The sequence below is a fragment of the Ranitomeya variabilis genome, chromosome 5 (assembly GCF_051348905.1).
Source record: "Ranitomeya variabilis isolate aRanVar5 chromosome 5, aRanVar5.hap1, whole genome shotgun sequence".
NCBI classification, from domain to species: Eukaryota; Metazoa; Chordata; class Amphibia; order Anura; family Dendrobatidae; genus Ranitomeya; species Ranitomeya variabilis.
Window position 1 is genome coordinate 191156560 of NC_135236.1, and position 25973 is coordinate 191182532.

Sequence of the window (25973 nt, forward strand, 5' to 3'; positions counted from 1 at the left end):
TAAAAGTGAATGAACAGTTATCAGCTGCTTCAATCCATCTTTTTGTCAATAATTCATTATCCAAATTGAAAGTTGGAAATAGCTGAATACGCAATCCCCTAGGGATAATTTTTCGTTCACAGTAATTTTGGAGAGATGTTCTAGTCCACCATAATTTGGTTTTCCGCAGCAACATATTTTTATACTGTCTCATCCAGTCTTTATGGGCAATGGTAGTGTCATTAAAAACACCGGAGGAATTCACTTTGAAAATACTTGATGCTTTAGTTAACCAGGCTGACTCTCTAGCCTTCATATCCATAATTATAACAAATTTTGGACCATCTGTCATAAACAGAAATAGCACAATTTAATCAACAAGGTGATCCCTATTATATATCATTGTGTCACATGCACAATACTCAAATCCAAATAAAGTCCCGACTTGCCATAGAGCGCAAAGAACCTTATTATACACAATGAACCATAATATAAAATCAGTAATGTTTTATTAATAATTCATACAGTAATTAACAAAAAATAATAACCAGAGAAAGCCTCCAATGTAGTGGAGTGGAGTATACACATAACATCAACTTTAACACACATGAGCACACTGCAGCATAAATGCCCAATTCTGAAAAAAACACACAAGCCTGCCTAAATCAATTGAACCCCACAAGGCCGAGCGGTGAACCATCCTGCAACAACAACTCAGTGGAAAAAAGGTGATGCAATTAGTGGGGCTTTATTAATCTATCACTGCCATACGGCATGTGCACAGTAACGCTCACCACTTAAGAATACACCTATCACAGTTTTATTGCAGAGCGAAATAATTTTTCAAGACATATATAATAGGGCAAATAATTAGTCCACTTACATGGTGTGTGATGTCCGTGTGTCCGTTCCTTCACCCCGACGCGCATTTCGTAACACTTCCTCATACAGGCGCTCAATTATATAATTGTGTTTTAATAATTGTGTCTTAGGATCTAAGTGTATAGTTTATTTAAATAGGGGTTTTAATGCGGTATTGTAAATTACACCGCATGTGTTATGGTCACCTTTTAGTCTGCCTGGTCCGGGAATGTGCGCTGCTGATTGATCGATCTGCGCACAGACGTCACTGTTTTCCGGCACTTCGGACTTAGCTGACATGCATGGCGCTCATCAGTGAGCACCTGTATGTTTGCGGTCCACTGCCCGGAAGTAGCGAGGTCAGTTCCGGTGCGCGATTGACAACGTCAGCGCCTAATTGGTTCCCTGGACGACGCAGACACCAGCGTTCTTGGTCTCTTTTCTGTGATTGGATGAGGTGATGTATAAATGTCTGACGTCCCTCTACCCTGACACGCCCCCTGAGGAAGTGTTACGAAACGTGCGTCGGGGTAAAGGAACGGACACACGGACATCACACACCATGTAAGTGGACTAATTATTTGCCCTATTATATATGTCTTGAAAAATTCTCTGCAATAAAACTGTGATAGGTGTATTCTTAAGTGGTGAGCGTCTATGGCAAGTCGGGACTTTATTTGGATTTGAATATCCCATGCTTGCCCGCCAACAGTCATGTCCCACGATGTAAATCCATCTGAAGGGGTTAAATACATTTAGAACCAGGAGCCTGCTAATGCAGAGCCCCTAGCTGTAAAAACTGGGGAATGAATGGAATGCACCTTCTTTGACTTTCGGTGCCGTCATAGAAGCTGCGCCCCCCTGGTGGCATAAACTCATATGAACTGTAGAGTGGGAATTTTTCTGAATTCTTTTTTTATTGATAGATCGGGCAATTCTGAATGCAGCGATTTCAAATATGTGTATGTTTGATTTTTTTTAATCATTTTATTTTATTTTGAATGGGGTGAAAGGGGCGTGATTTGAGCTTTTATATTTTTTTATTTTTTTTACTTTTGGCATGCTTCAATAGTCTCCATGGGAGACTAGAAGCTGCACAACCCTTGCTACATAGAGGCGATGATCAGATCGCCTCTATGTAGTAAAATTACTCACTTACTATGAACGCCGACTACTAGGTGGTGTTCACAGCAATCTAGCAGTGACAGCCATTGAGCTCTCCAGGAGACCTCTGGTTGTCATGGCAATGAACCGGTGACCCGCGGTCACAATTCAAAATTGTCACAATTCTGTCTCTGAGCTCCTTAGCCAGTTCCTTTGACCTCATGATTCTCATTTGGTCTGACGTGCATTGTGAGCCGTGAGGTCTTATATAGACAGGTGTGGGCCTTTCCAAATCAAGTCCTATCAGTTTAATTAAACACAGCTCGCTTCCAATGAAGGAATAGAACCATCTCAAGGAGGATCACAAGGAAATGGACAGCTTGTAATTTAAATATGTGAATCTGAGCAAAGGGTCTGAATACTTATGACCATGTGATAATTCAGTTTTTCTTTTTTAATAAATTTGAAAAAATGCTACATTTCTGTTTTTTTCAGTCAAGATGGGGTGCAGAGTGTACATTAATGAGAAAAAAATGAACTTTTTTGAATTTACCAAATGGCTGCAATGAAACAAAGAGTGAAAAATTTAAAGAGGTTTGAATACTTTCTGTACCCACTGTATATGGCACATCACTTGTCTCTGTCACATTAGGATGATGTTGACTCTGAAAGTGGTACTGTCAATTTGAGTTAATATTCTGCACAGAATCATTTGACTGATCACAAATGACTAAGCGAGATAATTGTTGGATTGTCTGTTTCATGTTTTGTTTTTTTTTAATTAAAGTCTGTCAGGAATACTGTGTTATTAAATGGGCTGTTGGTTACTCCCAGGATACAATCTGTTTCTATGATGAGGTCACATTACTATCACTGTGTTTGTGGCAAAGCGTTTGAGAGGGGTTGGATACAGTCCTAGTAGACCTCGAAGTCTTTTCAGGGAAATTGGAAGCTTTGAAATATCTTGATTTGCAGGAAATCAATTTGCTGTCAAATTTAACAAAAAAACCTAATTGAATTTGGAGGATTTGATCACCTGTAATAGCATACGTTCTACAGCCATGTCCAAAAGTTTTGAGACTGACAAATTTTTCATTTTCACTAAGTTTGCTGCTTCTATATTTTAAGATCTTTTAGTCGGATGTTTCTATGGTTACTGAAGTACAATTATAATCATTTAACAAATTTCTGCACTTTTACTGACAAACAGATCGTTTGTACATAGACTTAATATTTATAGCATTGACCCTTGTTTTTCAAAACTTCTGCAATTCACCCTGGCATGCTGGATATCAGCTTCTGGGCCAAATCCTCACTGGCGGCAATCCGTTCCTGAATAGTCACTGCTTGGGGTTCATTACAAATTGTGTGTTTGTGATTGTTCTCATGTTTTTAACATTTAATCATGGGATCTCAATGGTATTTAGATCTGAGGAGTTTCCTGGCCATGGACCCAAAATTTCAATATCTTGTTCACTGAGCCACTTAGTTATCACTTTTGCCTTGACAGATTGTACTATATCATACTGGAAAAAGCATTGTTCATCACCAAATTGCTCCCAGATCGTTTAGAGAAGCTGTGTTTAGAGGATTTTCAGATATTATTCTTTATTCATGGTTGTGATCCTAGGCAAAAATTCTGAGTGAGCCCACTCCCTTGGATCAAAAGGAATCACATAAATGAATAGTCTCATCTTTTTTTTTCTCTAAACAATCATTCTTCCAGATCTCACCCACATTCTCTCACAGCTGAGCAGTGTTAATCACAGATATATTCGAAGCCATGGGTCTGATCCAGACTTTAGTCTGATTCAGGCATTTTTCAAATTCCATCTTTCAAATTACAGATTTCTAATTACATTACTCTGAATTAGATTTGAATTCTAGAATGCATTTGGCCACTCATCACAGCTACAATATTATCATCATCATCATCATCACCATCTGTACCATCTAATTTGAGCTGCTCTCTTCCCACAGGTATGCATGGACTGTGCCCAGCTCTCCCTGGTTCCTGAATATCTCTGTAAATTGTATTGATTTTCTATGGAATGCTGTGCTTACCCCTTCACTCTGTGTCCACAATATATTTCACTGCTCCTATGTTTGCAAGCATATCTGAGTGGTCAGTATAACCCCTCCCCCCGCTTTTATGACCTTTGCTTAACTGTGAACATGTGTTCTGGCCCCACTCACCCACATTGTCTCACAGCTGAGCAGTGTTAACGGGAACCTGTCACCCCCTGGCATTTTTAACTAAAAGAGCCACCTTGTGCAGCACTAATGCTGCATTCTGTTAAGGTGGCTCTTTTATTTGGGGTCCCTTCCAATGCTGCAATATTCGTTTTTTATACCTGTAGTCTGTCCGGGGGGCATGTCTTTTCCCCCCGGACACAAACAGCTCCCAGCCATTACTCGGCCCCTCTGTGCGCCAGGCGCCGCCTCCTGTGCCTTCATTAACGTCCCCGGTGCCTGCTCTGTAAGTTCCCATCATGTGAGGTGAGTCAAAGGGCAGCACAAACTGCACATGCCCGAACAAGGAACTTACAGCTCAGGTGCTGGCGACGTTAATGAAGGTACAGGAGGCGGCGCCCGGCGCATGGAAGGGCCGAGTGATGGCTGGAAGACGTTTGTGTCCGGGGTAAAAGACAAGCCCCCGGACAGCCTACAGGTATGACAGGCAAATTAAAAAAATTAATATTGCAGTGTTGGAAGGGACCCCAAATAAAAGAGCCACTTTGACAGAATGTAGCATTAGTGCTGCACAAGGTGGCTCTTTTAGTTAAAAATGCCAGGGGGTGACAGGTTCCCTTTAATCCCAGATATATTCAAAGCCATGGGTCTGATCCAGACTTTAGTCTGATTCAGGCATCTTTCAAATTCTTCCTTTCAAAATACAGATTTCTAATTACATTACTCTGAATTAGACTTGAATTGGACTGGAATTTGACTGTAAGGTAACGGAATATCAAACCACTACAATGTTTCAGTTTCTTTTCTCTTTCACACCTATACTACTCTATTTTTCCCCACCCCCTGTAATCCCCCCATCTAGTAAGGAACAAGTAATTTCACCCTCCATCCTCCCCAGCCATCTCACCTTCTCCACACAGCTGTTCCTCCACATACAATCCTTTTTCTCCAGGCACACACAGCCGCATCATGTCCTATCCTGCTCCCACTTTCTAACGCTCTCTCTGCTATTCCTCATTGCTGGTGACATATGCCCAAATCCTGGCCCTCCTCAACACATCCCCACACTCATTTCTAACTCCTTGCGACAATCCTCTGCATGATTTCTCAACCATGATAACCTCATAGCCATTCATCCAGCCCCCACTCCCCCGGTCCCCCTACCTGGAGCACTATGGAACGCATGCTCCATCTGCAACAAACTGCCATTTATCCATGACCTCTTCATCACCAGCAAACTCTCCTTCCTCGGCATCTCTGAAACCTGGCTCACCCCCTCTGACTCAGCCTCTCCGACTGCACTTTACTATGGTGGATTCCACCTCTCTCACACCCCTCGCCCCAGCACTAAATGTGGTGAAGGAGTTGGCTTGCTCCTGTCCGACACCTGCTCCTTTACTCCAATCCCGTTACCACCCTCCGCTACTCTTTCCTCATTTGGGGTGCACTCCATCCCCATCTATTCCCCTCCAACCTTCAGCTGGCTGTCATCTACCATCCCCCAGAACTAGCCATCTTCACCTTTCTTGACCACTTCACCACCTGGCTACTTCATTTCCTTTCTGCTGACATCCCCACTATCATCATGGGTGACTTCAATATCCCCATTGATACTTCCACCTCAGCTGTCTCTAAACTTTTATCGCTCACTGCCTCCTTTGGCCTCACTCAATGGTCCTCTGCGGCCACTCACAAAGATGGTCACACACTAGACCTTATCTTTACCTGCTTCTGTTACCTTACTAATCTCCCTAACTCACCCCTCCCCCATCTGACCACAACCTACTGACATTCTCTTCCCTCTCCTCTCCTAGTGCGCAACCCCCACTCCACATACTCACTCACGCTCACAGAAATCTCAAACATCTCAATTTACAATCTCTCTCTGAGTGCCTTCTCCCTCTTACAGACATAGCTTCCCTTCATGACACAGATGCTGCTGCCTCTTTTTATAATACCATAACAGCAATACTCGATTCGGCTGCCCCCTCATGCATACCAAAACTCGTACAATCAACAGGCAGCCCTGGCTGACCAGCCTGACCAAAGAACTGAGACGGGCTTCCAGGGTTGCTGAGCAGAGATGGAAGCGATCCCGCTCTGCTGACCACTTCATTGCATACAAGCAGTCCCTCACCAGCTTCAAGTCCATGCTGACTGCCGCAAAACATACTTACTTCTCATCTCTCATATCCTCCCTGTCTCACAACCCTAAATAGCTTTTCAACACTTTCAATTCGCTACTCCGTCCACCAGCACCTCCTCCCTCCCCTCTCATTTCTGCTGAAGACTTTGCCTCTTTCTTTAAACAGATCGATACGATCAGAGAAAGCTTTGGCCCACAGCGCCCAATGCCCCTCTTAGCTTCTCAACCTTGTTCCTCCAAAACCAGCTTCTCCACCATGACAGAAGATCAGCTCTCCACCCTCCTGTCAAGACCACACTTCACCACTTGCACGCTTGACCCGCTCCTGTCCCTCCTCATCCCTATCCTCGCCACAGTCTTCATCCCAACCCTTACACACCTCTTCAACCTCTTACTCACAACTGGTGTTTTCCCCTCATCCTTCAAACATGCCAAAATCACACCATCCTCAAAAAGCCCTCCCTCGACCCATCCTCTGTGTCTAGCTATTGCCTGTTATCTCTTCTCCCTTATGCCTCAAAACTACTGGAGCAGTATGTCCATCTTGAACTGTCCTCCCACCTCTCCTCCTGCTCCCACTTTGACCGGTTACAATCTGGCTTCCGACCCCATCACTCAACTGAAACTGCCCTAACTAAAGTCACCAATGACCTACTAACCACCAAGAGCAAGCGACACTACTCTGTCCTCCTTCTCCTGGACCTATGTTCTGCCTTTGACACTATGGACCACTCCTTTCTGCTACAGATTCTCTCATCTCTTGGCATCACAGACTTGGCCCTATCCTGGATCTCGTCACATCTAATAGAATGAACATTCAGTGTTTCCCTCTCCCACACCACCTCCTCACCTTGCCCCCTGTCTGTCGGTGTTCCTCAAGGCTCAGTCCTAGGACCCCTACTCTTCTCCATCTACACCTTTGGCCTGGGACAGCTCATAGAATCCCACGTTTTGCAGTATCATCTCTACGCCGATGACATGCAGATCTACCTATCCGGACCTGACCTCACCTCCTTGCTCACCAAAATCCCACACTGTCTGTCTGCTATCTCGGCCTTCTTTTCTGCTCGCTTTCTAAAACTGAACATGGACAAAAAAGTATTCATCATCTTTCCCCCATCTCACTCCACCCCTCCACCAGACCTATCCATCAATGTCAATGGCTGCTCACTTTCCCCAGTCCTGCATGCTCAGTGCCTCGGGGTGATCCTCGACTCTGCCCTCTCTTTCAAGCCACATATCCAAGTCCTTGTCTCCTCCTGCCGTCTCAAACTCAAAAATATTTCCCAGATCCACTCATTCCTTGACCACGAAACCACAAAAAACACTAGTGCACGCCCTTATCATCTCCCACCTTGACTACTGCAATCTCCTACTCTCTGGTCTCCCCTCTAGCACTCTGGCACCACTCCAATCCATCCTACACTCTGCTGCCCTACTAATCTCCCTTTCTCCCTGCTATTCCCCAGCCTCTCCCCTATGCCAAGCTCTTCACTGGCTTCCTATTGTCCAGAGACTCCAATTCAAAACCCTTACTATGACATACAAGGCCATCCACAACCTGTCTCCTCCATACATCTGTTACATGGTCTCCTGGTACTTACCTACATGCAACCTTCGATCCTTACAAGATCTCCTTCCCTACTCCCCTGTTATCTCTTCTTCCCACAACCGCATCCAAGACTTTTCCCGTGCTTCCCCCATACTGTGGAACTCTCTACCCCAACACATCAGACTCTCGCCTACCAGAGAAACCTTCAAAAAGAACCTGAAGACTCACCTCTTTCGACAAGCCTACAGCCTGCAGTGATTTCCAACCTTCTGAACTGTCGCACAAACAGATCTACCCTCTCCTAGTGTATCCTCACCCATCCCCTGCAGACTGTGAGCCCTCGCGGGCAGGGTCCTCCCTCCTTCTGTACCTGTAAGTGCCTTGATTTTTGCTCATGTTTATTGTATTTGTCTATATTTGCCCCCTTTTCACATGTAAAGCGCCATGGAATAAATAGCGCTATAAAAAATGTATAATAATAATGTCTGAAGCAATCTGAAACGGAATAACTTTACCCCAATTCTCTGCAGTCCAATTCTTGTACTTCTTGCAAAGTTATTTTCTCTAATGAAGCCTCCTTTAGACTGTTTGGGACTTCTGAAAGAATGTTTCTCAACATGGCAATGCAAGGCCACATATTGCTTACACTACTGTGAGCAGCCGATATGGCCTAAACATGCTACCATGGCCTGCTGCATTTTCAAACTCGTTTCCCATTAAACACATCCTGCGATTATCTAGATTGACAATTGCAAAGGGAGCTGCCAGCTGTGGATCTTGATGATTTATGTGCCCAAGTGCATACTGCATGGCAGAACATTCCTCAAACATCCATTAATAACCTTGTTGATAGCAGCCAAGGTGTGTATGTGCAGAGATTTCTGCATGTTGTGCTCATACTTGATACTGAATAAAATCAAGATATTTTGAAAAATGTGTTTCTATTTTTTCAATTATTTGCATATCATAAAAACATCTATCGATCCTGTGATAGCTATAATAACATGACTTTTTGCACTTCGTGTTGCAATTTCAATGTTGAGGAGTATATATTTGAGGTTGTCCAAAACATCCTAACTTCTTTTCTAATTTAGTGTGTTGTCAAAAATGTTTCAACAATGTTACATAAGTGATGCAGTAAGCGCCTTGCTATTCATACAATGCTTTTTATGTGCAGCAGTCAGACAGCGCTTCCTTCTGATGAAAGCAGCATTTGCCTGGGAATGAACTAAAAGACATGAAAGGAGAGTACACAGAGGGCCACAGTGTGAAAAGAAGCTGTACACTTCAGCAAGCAGCCTAAAACAATCCCTTTCCTGTTTAAGCACTTTCTATTTTTTCCTAATACTTCCTCCTCTCATGAAGTCCGCAGACAAGATGTGTTTGTTTTTGTAAAGGTTTCTTCCTTGTTCAGCTTTTAACTATTATTTCTGTTTTCTAATTTTATCTACGTTATTTATAAACAGTTTGTTTGTATAATATGTGCACTACCTATCTACTGGAACTAATATATATGTACTAAAATTGGTAATAATAACTAGTGATGAGCGAATGTGCTCAATTAAGGTGTTATCCGAGTATGCTTGTGTGCTGAGTGTCTTCGGCGTGCTCGACACATATATTCCAGTCCCCACGGTTGCACGGCTCACGGCTGTTCGACAGCTGCAACACATGCAGAGATTGCTTGCTTGTTAGTCAATCCCTCCATGTGTGGCAGCTGTTGAACAGCCATGAGCCGTGCAGACGCGGGGACTCAAGCATAAATTTCGAGCACCCCAAAGACACTCGGTTAGCACTGAGCATGCTCGGATAACACCTTATCGGAGAATGCTCGCTCATCACTAATAATAACCTCTGCACTAGGGCCGGCACTTTTATATAATCATTTACCCTGTAGACTGTGAGCGAGCCCTCGGGGGCAGGGTCCTCGCTCCTCCTGTACCAGTAGGTGACTCGTATTGGTCAGGATTATTGTACCTGTTATTATTTCTAATTTATGTATTCTCCTTCTCACATGTAAAGCGCCATGTAGTAAATGGTGCTATAATAATAATTTTGCTTGGTTTTATGCTCTTTGCCAGTGTTACAATAGATTGAGTATGTGGGCCTACCCTGTGTGGTATGCATCATAGGCTGAATGTTGAATACCTGGGGTAGAAAAAAAAGAGACTGCGCAGACATTGTGTCATGCAGACCCTCCTAAAGTGTCCGAAAGCTAAAATGATCAGCTCTCTATTGCAAAAAATACTCAAGAGATTTTTTTATAATTTAACAGAGGGAGAGGTGCCACTAAGGTAAATATCCTGACCCTAGTATTGTAATTACCAGCCGCCGTCTTCAGCTGTTCCCAGTGATGCCCCGCTCCCGCAACTTCTGACTGACCGGACATCAAAGGTAATGGTCACAAGCTCTCAATGTAAGTCTATGAGATCATTGTTCTGGCTCTCAAAGACTAACATTGAGTAGTGACTTCCATCTCGCCCAGCAAATAGTAGATTGACCCAGCAGGTCACAATCTGTACCAGAGTGGTGCCAATAACAGATGGGGATGGCGGCTGGTAAGTATCCTAATTCAGACAGTGAACATAGATAGATTCAGGGCACCACTGCAGAAGTAAAAAAAAAAATTGACGCTGGAGCGGTGCTTTAACACATTGCTCAGACTATGTTCTGCAATCATGCCGAATGCAGGAAGCTTGATCGCTGCATTCGGGATGCTCTATGATGTCATGACTTTTCAGCTGTCTGATCGGGCAGAAGGGAGTGCTGGTAGAACATGATCTGTGTTCTCCTAGAAATCCTGTTACCACTTGACTGCTATTAGCCAACAAGCAGATGTGTGATCTGCATACCAAGGTTTGAGACGATTACATAGGTTATATTATTCCAGCTTTCTCCAAACACAGAAAAACACAAAAAACAGTAAAAGTAAAAAATTAAATAGAATAAAAATGAATTAAAAAAACTTGAAATTTTGAAAAAATATTCTAACATCTTCTCTCAATTCACTTACCCTGTTACTATATTCTCTGCAATGGATTAATTTTACATAAACACATGCAATAATGCATAAATATCCAAAACATTATTATTAAATATTGCCTTTCATTAGCTTTCTCTGCCTAGCCCCATCCTTATTTGCTTGTCCGCATACTAACATTTTGGTATATACAGTAGGTGCTACACATACAGTGGGGAAAACAAGTATTTGATACACTGCTGATTTTGCAAGTTTTCCCTCTTACAAAGAATGGAGAGGTCTGTAATACAGCTGCATTGTATGATTTTTACATAATTAATTAGCATTTTATTGCATGAAATACGGTAAGTATTTGATACAATAAAGAAACAGAACTTAATATTTGGCACAGAAACTTTTGTTTTCAATTACAGAGGTCATATTTCCAGTAGTTCTTGACCAAATTTGTACATCCTGCAGCAGGAATTTGGTTCCACTCCTCCATACAGATGTTCTCCAGATCTTTCAGATTTCGGGGCTACTGCTGGGCATGATTGAATTTCAGCTCCCACTAAAGATGTTCTATTGTGTTTAGGACTGGAGACTAGCTAGGCCACTCAAGGACCTAGAAAAGCTTCTTATGGAGCCATTCCTTAGTAGCCCCAGCTTTGTGTTTCAGGTCATTGTAATACTGGAAGAACAAGTCACAACCCATCTTCAATGTTCTTACTGAGGGAATGAGGTTGTTGAGCAAAATCTTGCGATATATGACCCTATCCATCCTCTCTTCAATACAATGAAGTCGTTCTGTCACCTTTGCAGAAAAGCATCCCCAAAGTATGATGTTTCCCCACCATGCTTCACTGTTGGGATGGTGTTCTTGGGATTGTACTAATTTTTCATCTTCATCCAAACACGGCGAATAGAGAGTTGATACCAAAAGGTTCTATTTTGGTCTCATCTGAATACATGACCTTCTCCCATGCCTCATCTGGATCATTCAGATGGTCATTGGTGAATTTCATGTGCTGGCATGAATAGGGGGACCTTGCGTGCCCTGCAGGATTTTAATCCTTGACAGCGTAGTACGATAATGGTGCTGATGTAGAACAGACATGTGGGAAATGTTATTTATTAATGTTTTTCTGTGGTATGACTATCTGGATTAAAGGGAAAATCATTCAAAGTTTGAAAATTGTTAATTTGTTCACATTTTTGTCAAATGTCTGATATTTTTTTATAAACACAAATCATATTGACCTAAATTTATCATTATTATAAAATATATTGTGCCACGAAAAAACAGTCTCAAAATCATTGGATTAGGTTGAAGTGTTCCAGAGTTATCACCACAGAAAGTGATATTGGTCAGAATTGAAAAAAAATTGGGCTGGTCACTAAAGGGTTAAGCAATGTTTTACCTCACAGAAAGAATCAGCTATGATCCCATGCTGTAATGTCTGTATACGTTTTGTGTCCTTCCCTGCCAAAGAGTTGTGGTATGATCAGACCATGTACCTGTACTGTCAGACACATCTATTACACAGCAAACAGCAGGGGCACATTTATAAGATTGTCTCAGCACAGGACATTTTTTTTTAATTTTTTTATGCTTTTTATTAACTATCTAAGTCTTAAATAAAAAAAGCAACTTTGCAGAACATTTTCCAAAAGAACTTGGAAAAAGATTTTAAAATTTTTTTTGTAAAAGTATTTGAAACAGTTTTTGATTGGCTGCAAAGTGAAAAAAATGACATTTTTTTCTTGAAATATTAAATATATACAATATTGCAGAAAAGTACAAATTCATAAGATGTCAGCTGTCATTCTCATCTCCAATATCTTTGGACTCTGCCTGAGTGGTCATCTTCGAGCTCAGAATCACTGTCTTCCCCATCCTCTTGCGCAGACAAGTCATCTGCAGGTGCTTTGGAAGCCTCATCAATGGGGACCGCTCCCTTGCGCTGAGGTAGGACACAGAAAAAGGCTTCTTTCCAGTCTTTCTTCTCCAAGAAAGCCAATATTATCTCAAACACATGATTCACTGCTAGAACCTTGTGGCTATTCATTTTCACAAAACTCCCCAGAGGAAGCTGAGCATGGCTGATCCCAAGTGCTAGCGCTTGTTTATAAGTGATGCCCTTATGATGGTTATGATCCACTAGGCCCCCAATAATATAAGCTTTGGTTTCATCCAGCTCATGAAGAATTTCAGGGGAATCTGAGGTGAGGTACACCAGGTCTTCAGGCTTCATCAGATCTTTGTAATGCTCACTTTTAATATGGATATCCTTCCAATTGATCCATCCTTTGTCATATTCATCCATGTTACTTTTCAGCTGTCCACCATGGCTTGTTAGATAAAGCTGAACGGGATGACTCGCCCTGCGATTCTCTGCATAACACCTTCATATTTGTTTGTTTAAATTTTTTACATCCCTCAACGCCATTACATCGTCAAAGCTGCAGTCAATGACGAGCTGCACATCGCTGGGCAGGATCTCCCGACGCACTCTCTTGTGGACGTGGTCTTCTACACTCTGCGGCCCTTGGGCCTGGCTCACCTGTTTCCTCTTCTGCCTTTTCTCTTTTCGTTTCTGCTTCTGGAGCTCTCGCTGGTCTTCCCGTTGCTTTTGTTTGATCAGTTTCTTCATTTGCCTCTTGGACATGACATCGGGTCCTTTGTGGCCCTCCACACATTCTACATTAGTACTGTCTGAGGGGAGATGGTCGCCATTTTTACTTCCATCCCTATAAGTGGATTTATTGCTCTCAGAGAGGAGAATTGATGACTCTGTGTCCATAGTGATCTGGTGGGAAATGTTCCATGCAAGTCCTGTGCTTTCTACCGGTACACAGCGCCGCCCACCGCTCCAGCAGCCGCGATCACACAGCGTGCAGCCTGCACACACACAGCCGCTGCGTCGCGCCTCTGACGTCACCGGCGCACGGATTACGAGCCGAGTAGCGGCCATCACAGGACATTTTTTTAACACAATTATGGAACTTATTTTATTCAAAGATCTATTTGTGTGAAAACCCTTAGAGTATTATTTTGATCAGTGAAAAAAAACCCTTTAATGTTCTTAGGAATATGTTCAATGTTTTCCTGCCTGAAAATATGTATTGAGAATAAAAACGCTGTAGTGTAATATACCTGAAAACTGGGTTTACTAGCAAATAAATTTTCTGACTTAGATATAAGAGATAGGAAATTGTAAATACTAGGAGTAGTCTATCTCCTATCAATGGTTTACTCCTACTAATAACACTGAATTTTCTTCTGTGCCAAAAGAAGGCTCTAGTGTGGCTGACATTCAAAACCCCGGAAAATGGAATATGCGTGATGATGCATGTGTGTGCACCATTTTCGCCATATACGTCTAGTTGAAGTAGGCAGCAAGATGTTTTCGACTATGTGAGCATAGCCTTACAGTTCCATAACCACTTGATAAGATGTGTCAGTATGGTATGTGCCATTGTTTGGAAAGGGTAAGTGCCACTGAGATCGTGTCACCAAACAGTGGAGGTGCAATCTGGAAATAAAGCATAATCTCCACACACCGGACTCAGCCTGCTCTACTGCTATGCACCTAACAATGAGTTTTTGATGTGCATTTTTAGTGTGAAAAAACCCCAGCATCTTTTAATTCCAGCAAGTGGATGGAATTCATAGAAATCCCACACCCACTGTGCTTGTTTTTAGCTTAAACTGACCTGTGTGCGTGTTTCACACCAGAAACATGTCAATTTCTCTTGTGGATACCCTGAGTTTTATGTGCAGATTTTCTCCACAAACTTGCAGGTAAAAGAACCTGTGTTTTTAAGTATCGGAAAAGCACAAAAAAAGCATGTAATCCACATATGAAGTTTTGACAAAGCAAAATACCAGGAAGTGTCAAAAACAAAATAGTTTTATTTAAAAAGTGACATACCAAAAAGAAACAAACAGCAGTGTCAAAAAAGCGATAAAAATGCATGTACGATAAATCACTCAAAACGCTACAAAAACACACAAGTAACCTAATGAACATAATAGTCACAGAAACGCTGCACAAAATCCGCAACATCAAACACTCATCAAATACTCAATATAGAAAAGTAGTCTTATGTCACACCGAGCAGGAGGATGGCAAAGCATACAAGTTAGGCCACGGTCACACTATCAATATTTAGTCAGTATTTTACCTCAGTATTTGTAAGCCAAAACCAGGACTGGGTGATAAATACAGAAGTGGTGACGGGTTTCTATTATACTTTTCCTCTGATTGTGAAGCGCCCCCACTGCCGCAGGGCCGAGGGGCACCCGGTACCGGGCCTCTGTGTCTCAGTTCTGGGGTGGTCACGGTGGGTAGACCCGGTCCGTGACCCTGCTGAGGGGCATCCAGCGAAGATAGAACGTGATGATGTTGGGGTGTGGGGTGCGGTGAATAACGAGGACACAGAGTTGCAGTCTCTTTACCTCTTTACTGAAGGTCTCGAGGTACTCAATCCAGAGCACTGTTAACAGGGCTGTCTGAGACCGGCCGGTCTGAAGGCACATCAGGAGTCCCCTTAACAGGTGGGAATCAGCGTCTACCTTCTAGCGCCTGTGTGTTGTAGTCCTTCCCTGCTGAGCACCCGGGGATAGTCCTCACAACTGATTCTGTCTGTCTCTGATGTTCGTTCTCTCCGTCCCCCAGATGATATGGCTAGGACGCACCTGTATGACGGGGTAGGCCTGGAGTTCTTCCGGGACCCTAGAGTCGCCCCTCTCCCACAGCTGCCTCCGTTGTCTGCTTAGGTGATTTGGGTGAGACAGCCAACCTATAATTGGCTATCCTGCCGTGGTTTGTAGTAATGCTTAGAGTCTCTTACTTGCTCGGCGTTCCGGCCACCGACTGTTTGCGCCTCAGAAGGATGTTGCCTCGATCTTACAGCACGACTCCTTCTGGTCCTATCGCCTCTTTGCTGTATTCCCGTTTTCTCACTTTTTGTCCTTTCTTAGGAATCTGTCAGGATCCCATCCCTGACAGGTCCTCTCTCTAGCTCTTCCCTGTTACTTCTCCCTGTCTTCCTGTCCAACCCCCAGTTTTACCAGAGTGTGAGGAGTGGCCTACTAGATAGAACCACTCCCCCTGGTGGCCGGAGTGTGAAGTGTAGTGTGTGTGTTACCTGGTCAGGTGAACTCCTTTAGTGCAATCAGACGTAACATCACTCCCCTTAGTGGCAGAGCGACGTTACTGCAGCGACCAGGACTCTGGGGCGCTGCACTTGTTCCACTCCTGGTTTAGGCTTACAGATACTGAGGTAAAATACTGACCAAATACTAATAGTGTGACCGTGGCCTTATAAGGACACTAGAAGGGGCTTACTCACACCAGAATAGAATTCTATTATTTGCTCCTGTTTTATATTCTCTAGTCATTGTACTATTTTACGTGCACTGGGACTGTCACTATTATGTATACTTACAGATGATAATATTTTGTGGATACATTGGCTGGTTCTCTTATGTAAGCAAAGTCTGGATACATATAATAAGCACTGCCATTTCTTTCATTATATAGGCATTGTGACTGGTATATTTATGGGCAGCATGTTTGGACTAACATGGCTGGCCTGGGTAATATCATATAGGTACAGTTACAAGTCTGTTCTGTAACGTGTAAATTGTCACTCTCTGGCATGAATTGAATTGCAGTATTATATGGGGATAGTCAGGGGCTGGCTGGCAATTTTCAGCCTGGGGGGCAATTACAAGGCAGTGGCCCTCGAGTTGCGGTGGCCCTCCTTTTCCCTGCTTATATCTGGCCACTGCATTAAAGTAGCAGAGATAACAGGCTTTAAAAACAGGCTGGTACACAGATATGGGAACTGAACGGAGCTTGCTGCATAGATATGGGAGCAGAATCGAGTTTACTCCAGAGATATGGGAACAGAACGGAGCTTACTACAGAGATATGTGAGCAGAACAGAGCTTACTACAGAGATATGGGAGCAGAACAGAGCTTATTATAGAGATATGGGAGCAGAACCGAACTTACTAGATTCAGAGATATGGGAGCCGAACCGAGCTTACTGCAAAGATATGGGAGCAGAACTGAGCTTACTACAGAGATACGGGAGCAGAACCGAGCTAACAGCAAGGATATGGGAGCAGAACCAAGCTTACTGCAGAGATATGGGAGCAGAACGGGGCTTACTACAGAGATATGGCCGCAGAAACGAGCTTACTACAGAGATAAGGGAGCAGAACCAAGCTTACTACAGAGATAGGGGAACAGAACCGAGCTTACTACAGAGATATGGGAGCAGAAACAAGCTTACTACAGAGATAAGGAAGCATAAACAAGCTTACTACAGAGATATGGGAACAGAACCGAGCTTACTACAGAGATATGGACGCAGAACCGAGCTTACTGCAAAGATATGGGAGCAGAACCAAGCTTACTAGTGAGATATGGGAGCAGAACCGAGCTTAGTGCAGAGAAATGGGAGCAGAACCGAGCTTATTGCAGAGATATGGGAACAGAATCGACCTTACTACAGAGATATGGGAGCAGAACCAAACTTACTACAGAGATATGGGAGCAGAACCTAGCATACTACAGAGATAAGGGAGCAGAACCGAGCTTACTAGAGAGATAAGGGAGCAGAACCGAGCTTACTACAGAGATATGGGAGCAGAACCGAGCTTACTGCAGAGATATGGGAGCAGAACCGAGCTTACTACAGAGATAAGGGAGCAGAACCGAGCTTAATAAGTCTACTACATGGAACCAAGTCTGCTACATAGAAACTGGAGCAGAACTGAGATTACGACATACATACAGTACCATAATCTAGATTACTACATTGATAGAGTACCAGAACCAAGCTTACTGCTTAGATATGGTGCCATAACGGAGCTTACTTACAAACATACACACAACAATACAGCTACATAGTGCCTAGTACTATCACCACTACACAGAGAATACATAATATTATAATATCACCATTACCTCTACATGAAACTACATTCTATACAAAGACCAATGATGCCACCATACACTCCCTGACAGAAGTTATGTCGCTTATCCATGTTATGTAAATAAAAGCTTATAACCTGATGTTAAATTCATCCATTGGTTGTATAAGTTATTCTTTTGAAAGCTGGAACCCTCCAAAATGTGGTTTAGGTTAAGAAAATAAATTGTTATCAAAGCAGAAATATTGATCAGTTAATGGACACAGAATGGTCAGGTTTTGGCAAGACAAAATTGATGTTGCCCACAGACAAATAATTAACTTAAAATACAAATATATGTTGCATAACATTGGTGAATGAAGTTGTGGTGCTCATCTAGATTCTTTGGTTTTGTCTTCCAAGCTTCCTCTTTCATCCTTCCCCAAACATGCTCAATGATGTTCATGTCTGGGGACTGGGCTGGCCAGTCCTTGAGCACCTTGATCTTTTTTGCCTGGAGGAACTTTGTTGTAGAGATGGATGTATGAGATGGAGCACCATCCTGCTGCAGAATTTGACCTCTTTTATGATTTGGAATATAAGCGGTAGCTAATACTTCTTGATATTTTAGGCTATTGATATTGCCTTCCACCTTGTAAATGTTTCGCACACCCCCATACTGAATGTAACCCCAGACCATGATCTTTCAACCACCAAATGTAACTGTCTTCTGGGTGTATTTTGGATCCATACTGGCTCCAGTAAGTCTCCTGCAGTGTTTGTGGCAGCTGTGGTGTAATTCTACTGAAGAGAAATCCATCTTCTGCCACTTTTCCAGTGTCTATCTATTTAGCAGGCTGTGGGAGTTTGCAAATGCCACATGGTTTTTTATTTGCCTTTTGTTTAGTGCTGGCTTCTGGGCACTGATTCGACCATGGAGGCCATTTTGAGACAGAATCCTACAAACTGTTCTAGTTGACACAGGTAAAGGTTTAGGTGTGCACTCAGCCTTAATATGGCGAGGTGCTGGTGTAACGGACCAATGGCCCAGAATAACAGTAAAAGTTAAATTCACTGCACTCTCTCTAGGTTTCTTATGCAAAGTCTGGTATAAATTTATTATACATAAACTGGGAGCGTAACAGAATATTACAGCATCTGAGATTTTTTATATACAACGTTTCGGCTCAACCAGAGCCTTTGTCACGTAATCGCTTGTTCCAGCTAAGATAGTGATATACAGAGAAGGCGGAAAGTCCCAGCGGTGCAATATAAGCTCTATTGTAATCTAAATGTCCGCCTATGGAAGATCCTGTCCAGTAGTGTGGATCTGCAGTGTCTGTTATGACAAGCGGCGCTCCCGCGCCTTGCTAACGATCGGCGTGTCACGTGCGGTGAATTTAACTTTTACTAGTTGACACAGGGACTTGAGGTGACCAGACCTGTTGGAGCTCTGCTGCTGTGGAAGAGGGGCTTGCTTTGGATTTTCTAACCAACAAACATTCCTCCTGAGCAGTTGTCTTGCGGGGTCTGCCAGACCTGGGCTAGTCAAACACATCTCCAGTCTCTTCAAATCTTTTTTTTAATTCTTTGTACTTGACGCTGAGACACATTAAAGGTGCCCGCCACCTCTGCAGTGGATCTGGTCTTCAGCCTCTTGATAATCCAGGCTTTGGTCGCAGGGTGGATTTTTGGCATGTTGTCAAGACCTCAAGTTGCAGTTCAAGTGTTGGTCTGGGGTGCTGGGTTTCTTTTTATACACACACACTAAATAACCGATCATTTACTGAGCACAGGTGAGGATGTAAACTAGGATTGGGTGCATTATATGACCAGGCGACAAAACTTTTGTCTTGCTAAAATCTGACCATTCTGTGTCCATTAACTGATCAATATTTCTGCATTGATGTCAATTTATTTTCTTAACCGAAACCACATTTTGGAAGGTTTCAGCTTTCAAAAGAATAATTTATACAACCAATGGATGAATTTAACATCAGGTTATAAGCTTTTATTTACATAACATGGATAAGCGACATTACTTCTGTCAGGGAGTGTACACCTTTTACTACTTGTATACTACAATACTGATCATTAATTTTAAAAAAGCACAACACTAAGTGCCATTGTATACAGGAACTCTGTATTTACGGTCAGTGTAAAGATACTACAGTGATCACTGGTGACATTATACACAGGAGATCTGTATAAGGTGTCAGTGTACAGGTAATACAGTGATCACCACTGCCAGTGACATTATACACAGGAGCTTTGTATATAGTATACAGTGTATAGTGTCAGTGTACAGGTAATACACTGACTCACTAGTGATGTCTCTAGCTGAAGTCCTTCATCTTTGCTTTTCATTTTTATCCAGCACAGACTGCCATCACTTCTTCCAGCCAGGACTTTTCTCTGCATAAAATAACACAGTTACCTAGAGCACGGCTTCCAGACCACATTCCCCACTTTTTCCCTTTCTTCTACACCATGTTCCAAATTAATATGCAAATTATATTTTTCTCGGATTTTCCTAAATGGTCGGTGCAAATGACAGTCAGTCTAATAAAAGTCATCACCCGTTAGAGTATACATCGAATTTTATTGGAGAAACCTCCCAATGATAACAGTATAATCTCCAAAATGCAATAAAAATCAAAATGCACTGTTCCAAATTATTAGGCACAGTAGAATTTCTAAACATTTGATCTGTTTTAAAGAACTGAAAATGCTCATTTGTGGAATTTGCTGCATTAGGAGGTCACATTCACTGAACAAAAAAGATATTTAACTCCAAAACATCCTAACAGGCCAAGTTACATGTTAACATAGGACCCCTTCTTTGTTATCACCTTCACAATTCTCGCCTCCCTTGAACTTGTGAGTATTTGGAGAGTTTCTGCTTGTATTTCTTTGCCTCCCAGAGCTGCTGTTTTGATGTGAACTGCCTCCCACCCTCATAGATCTTTTGCTTGATGATACTCCAAAGGTTCTCTATAGGGTTGAGCTCAGGGGAAGATGGTGGCCACACCATGAGTTTATCTCCTTTCATGCCCATAGCAGCCAATGACTCAGAGGTATTCTTTGCAGCACGAAATGGTGCATTGTCATGCATGAAGATGATTTTGCTCCTGAAGGCATGTTTCTGCTTTTTATACTATGGAAGAAAGTGGTCAGTCAGAAATTCTATATACTTTGCAGAGGTAATTTTCACACCTTCAGGTACCTTAAAGTGCCCTTCCAGCTGTTTACCCATGATTCCAGCCCAAAACATTACTCCTCCATCTCCTTGCTGACGTTGCAGCCTTGTTGGGACATACGATACGATACGATACACTTTATTGATCCCATGGGAAATTATGGAATCACAGCAGCGCAACTTAAATCATAAAAATCATAAATGAATTACTTAATTGACATGACAGTGGTCGCGAGCGGTCACATGGGCGGTCACGTGACCAATCACAAGCCGCAACGTCATCTAAGGTCCTTCATGTGCTCATTCTTAGGAAGGAAGGCTGCTGGAAAGAAGCAGGGCGTGTCCGAGGGTGAGTATATACCTAATAGGAATATACTCACCCTCGGACGCGCCCTGCTTCTTTCCGGCAGCCTTCCTTCTTAAGAATGAGCGCGTGAAGGACCTTAGATGACGTTGCGGCTTGTCCATGTGACCGCTCGCGACCAATCACAAGCCGCGACGTCACCGCAGGTCATTCACGCGCTCATTCTTAGGAAGGAAGGCTGCCGGTTAGTACCAGGGCGCGTCCGAGGGTGAGTATATCAATATTTTTTTTTTTTATTCTTTATTTTACACATTAATATGGATCCCAGGGCCTGAAGGAGAGTTTCCTCTCCTTCAGACCCTGGGAACCATAGTATCCCATTGCACTGCATTGGGTTTCGTGTTTCGGCCGACCCCGACCCCGACTTTTTTATAGGATCGGCCGATTTCACTCGACCCGACTTTTGAGAAAGTCGGGTTTCGTGAAACCCGACCCGATCCTATAAAAATAAGTCGCTCAACCCTACTCAGAAGTATTAGCCGGTTACTGAAGGTGCTCTTCTGTCTCATGAATAGCTCATATAATGGATGTGCATTATTGTTCATAATTGCTATACACGTTTTCAGAGTTCTTCTCTCCACTACCTCCTCAAAAGAGTCCAGATTGCAGCCCACAGCAGAACTTGCCTTCTTGATAATCTTATTCAGCTTATTAGCATCAGAGGCCCGCACACTACTACCCCAGCATATGATTGCAAAAAAGATGGCACTTGCCACCACAGACTGGTAGAACATTTCTAACATTTTGCTGCACACATTAAAAGACCTCAGTTTCCTTAGGAAATACAATCTGCTCATCCCCTTGGAGTGGCATCTCCAGTCCAGTTTGCTATCCAAATGGACCCCCAAATATTTGTAACTCTCCACCTGCTCTACCTCCTGACCAGCAATAGTGATCGGTAAGCATTCCATCTTTATCCTGCTATAGTTGGACACCAACTCCTTATTTTTCTTAACATTTAGTTGTAGATAGTTACTATTGCACCAATCCACGAAATTCGACACCACCCTTCTGTATTCCTCATCCCCCTGATCTCCCCTAATGCATCCCACAACCACGGAGTCATCTGAAAATTTTTGAAGGTGGCAAAGATCAGATTTATACTGAAAGTCTGAGGTATACAGTGCGAAAAGAAAGGGCGCAAGCACCGTTCCCTGGGGGGCACCTACACTGCTCAATAATCTGCTTGACACAACTGCTCCCATCTGTACAAACTGTGGCCGATCGGATAGGTAGTCAGTTATCCAATTTCTCATCCCCTCCTCAACCTTCATATCAGTCATCTTTTTGTGTAGTATAAGTGGCTGCAGGGAGTTAAATGCACTCGAGAAATCGAAGAACATCGCTCGCACCATGGTTCCGTCAATCTCCAGAAATGAATGTACACTATGTAACAGAGAAAGAATAGCATCATCCACCCCCAATCTATGTCGGTAAGCAAACTGAAGGGGATCGATAAAAGCATTGACCCTTGCTCTTAAGTGAGCAAGCACTAATCTTTCCAAGGCCTTCATAGCGTGAGATGTTAAGGCTACAGGACGATAGTCATTTAGGGTTGCAGGAGAAGAAGTCTTGGGTACCGGCACCAGACAGGAAGTTTTCCATAACACAGGTACCCTCTGTGTTTGTAGACTTCCATTAAATAGGAGTGTAAAGACAGTACACAGCTGGTCTGCACACACTTTAAGGACACGTGGACTGAGTCCATCAGGTCCTGCAGCTTTACCAATGTTAAGTGACTTAAACTGCCTCCTCACATCATTTTCGGATACTCTAAAATTAGTCTGCTCGTCCTCCAATATCGATGTTGCAGAATTTGCACCCAATTCCCATCCACTATCAGTTGGCAGTACACATGTACTGCTAAACCTATTGAAATACTCGTTCATCTCATTAGCCTTGTCCAGTTTTCCTCCATCATGTTCAGACCTCACCTTAAGCCCAGTCAGTAATTTCATTCCTGACCAAACCTCCTTGGTATTATTGTGGGACAGTTTCTTTTCAAGTTTAATTCTGAAGGCTTCCTGGGCCTCCTTTATTTTATGCTTCAATTCATGCTGTATCATTTTAATTTCCTCTTTGTCACCTAATTTAAATGCCTTTTTTTCCTGTTGAGCAAATGCTTCAATTCCTTTGTTATCCATGGCTTATTTGCAAAACACCTAATCTTTTTAGCTGGCACCAACATATCAGTGCAGAAGTTAATGTAGTCAGTCACTCTACCAACCACTTCATTAACATTTGTATACTCGTCCATTGTCCCAAGCAACACGGTGGTGACATGGTGGCCATCCACCAACCATCCACTACTCCATCCATCTGGACCACCCAGGGTTGCTCGACACTCATCAGTAAACAAGACTGTTTGGAAATCAGTCTTCATGTGTGTCTGGGCCCACTACAACCGTTTCTGCTTGTGAACACTGTTTAGGGGTGGCCGAATAGTAGGTTTATGAACACAGCAAGCCTTTGAAGGATCCTACACCTTGAGGTTCGAGGGACTCCAGAGGCACCAGCAGCTTCAAATAACTGTTTGCTGCTTTTTAATGGTATTTTGGCAGCTGCTCTCTTTATCCAATGAATTTGTCTGGCAGAAAACCTTCCTCATTATGCCTTTATCTGCATGAACTCTGTCTGTGCTCTGTTTCAGTCACAAATCTCTTCACAGTATGATGATCACTCTTAAGTTTTCGTGAAATATCTAATGTTTTCATACTTTGACCAAGGCATTGCACTATTTAATGCTTTTCAGCAGCAGAGAGACCCTTTTTATTTCCCATATTGCTTGAAACCTGTGGTCTGCTTTATAACGTGGAACATCATTTTTAGGCTACGTTCACACGATCCTTTTTTTGATCCTTTTTTTTCAGGTCCTGATTTTGGAAATCCGCAGTGCAAAACAGCACTGCTGATTTTCCTGCGGATTCCTCTGCGGGTTTCTCTGCGGGTTTCCAACAGCACTTTCCTATTGGTGCTGCTGGAAACCCGCAGCAGAATCCGCAGCAAGAATTGACATGGTCCTTCTTTTTTTCCGCAGAAAATCCGCGCGGATTTTCCAGGGGAAAAAAGGATCGTCGGCACAGCGGGTTTTGTTTTCAATTGGGTTACATTGTACTGTAACCTGCATGGAAAAAGGATGCGGATCCGCAGCTGCAATTCCGCTGCGGATCCGCAGCAAAAACCGCACCGTGTGAACATGGCCTTAAGTAGTTTTTCTTTAATTAGAATCACCTGGAAAGCTAATGATCACATGTGTTTAAGATTGATTTCAGTGATCCATTGAGCCCTGAGACACAATACCATCCACGAGTTTATTTGAAAAACAAAAAAATTAAATCTTTATGACACTTAAATCCAATTTGCATAATAATTTGGAACATGGTGTACACTAGACATCTGAATTCAGAGGTGCACCCACAAACAATATATAATTGGTTATTATGCAACCTCATAGATTGTAAGCTTGTGAGCAGGGCCCTCATTCCTTTTGGTATCTGTTGATCTATGTGTTTATTGTTATGCTTAATGTCCATTGTCTGTAGAAGTCCCCTCTAAAATGTAAAGTGTTGGCACTATAGAAATAAAATTATCATAATTATTATTATTATTAACCGACCATTCCAAATATAAATTATAATCCACCACTGTGCACCCACTAACTATAAATAGCCACTTTCCCCATTTAATATATAAATTAATTAGCTCCTGTACTCTTTCCCCCAATTCATTACCAGTCACTTCATCCTCAACGCCCCCCACTATGTACCTACCACTCTAACCCTAACCCCTATTCATTATAGTTAAATGCCCCTCTCGCCCCAATTCATTGTCATGTCTTTCTCTCTCTCACCCTCTATTCATTATCAACTGCTCTACCCCACATTCAATACATATTTACTCCCCCACCCTTAAAATTCATTATTTGTTCTTCCCCTAGATCATCATTTGCTCTCCCCACCCCCTCTTCAATTGATCATTTGCTCTCCCCACCCCACCTTCAATTAAATTGCTGTCCTCTGTCCCTCACACTGAATTTATCATTTTGCAGTCCCCCACACTTTAATTTGAAGTCCCCTTACTTCATTCATTGCAGTCCCTTATCACCCCCTCACTTCATCTGCAGTGCCCCTTCATCATTTGCAGCCCCCTATCCCCTTCCATTTCATGATGAGCAGTCCCACATCAGACACACTTCATCATGTGCAGTCCTGCAGTCCTCTTCTCCCACTTCATCATTTGCAGTCCCCTTACCCCCCACTTCATCATGTGCAGTCCCCTTACCCCCCACTTCATCATGTGCAGTCACCCTTACCCCCACTTCATGTGCAGTCCATCTTACACTCCTGTTGTGAACTCTGTTTCCGGGCTCCCTCCTGTGGTCATGAGTGGTACTGTGTGAGTTCTCTCTTTGGGCTCCTCCTGGTGGCTCTTTTTGTTAGTTTGCAGGTTTCTGGCTCGGATCAGCTGTCTCGTCATCTGCTAGTCAGGTTTCCTATTTAATCCACCTGGTCCTTCATTCCTTGCCTGTTGCCGTTGTATTCAGTGCTATTCTGATTGCTCCTGTCTACATCCGTTATCAGTCTCTCAAGAGAAGCTAAGTTTTGTTTGCTTATTTTTGCTCATCTGTGTTTAAGATGTCTCCTAGTATATGATGAGTTTTGTCCAGCTTGCTAATATGTGATTTC

At 42.8% G+C, this 25973-nt stretch overlaps 1 protein-coding gene and 1 pseudogene across 3 annotated transcripts in view; both read right to left on the reverse strand.

Annotated features, from left to right (window-relative positions):
• Positions 1–25973, reverse strand: part of LOC143775481 (high affinity cAMP-specific and IBMX-insensitive 3',5'-cyclic phosphodiesterase 8A-like) — a 534058-nt gene that overhangs the window by 492149 nt on the left and 15936 nt on the right. The window lies entirely within an intron of this gene.
• Positions 10318–14789, reverse strand: LOC143773537 (tRNA methyltransferase 10 homolog A pseudogene; annotated as a pseudogene).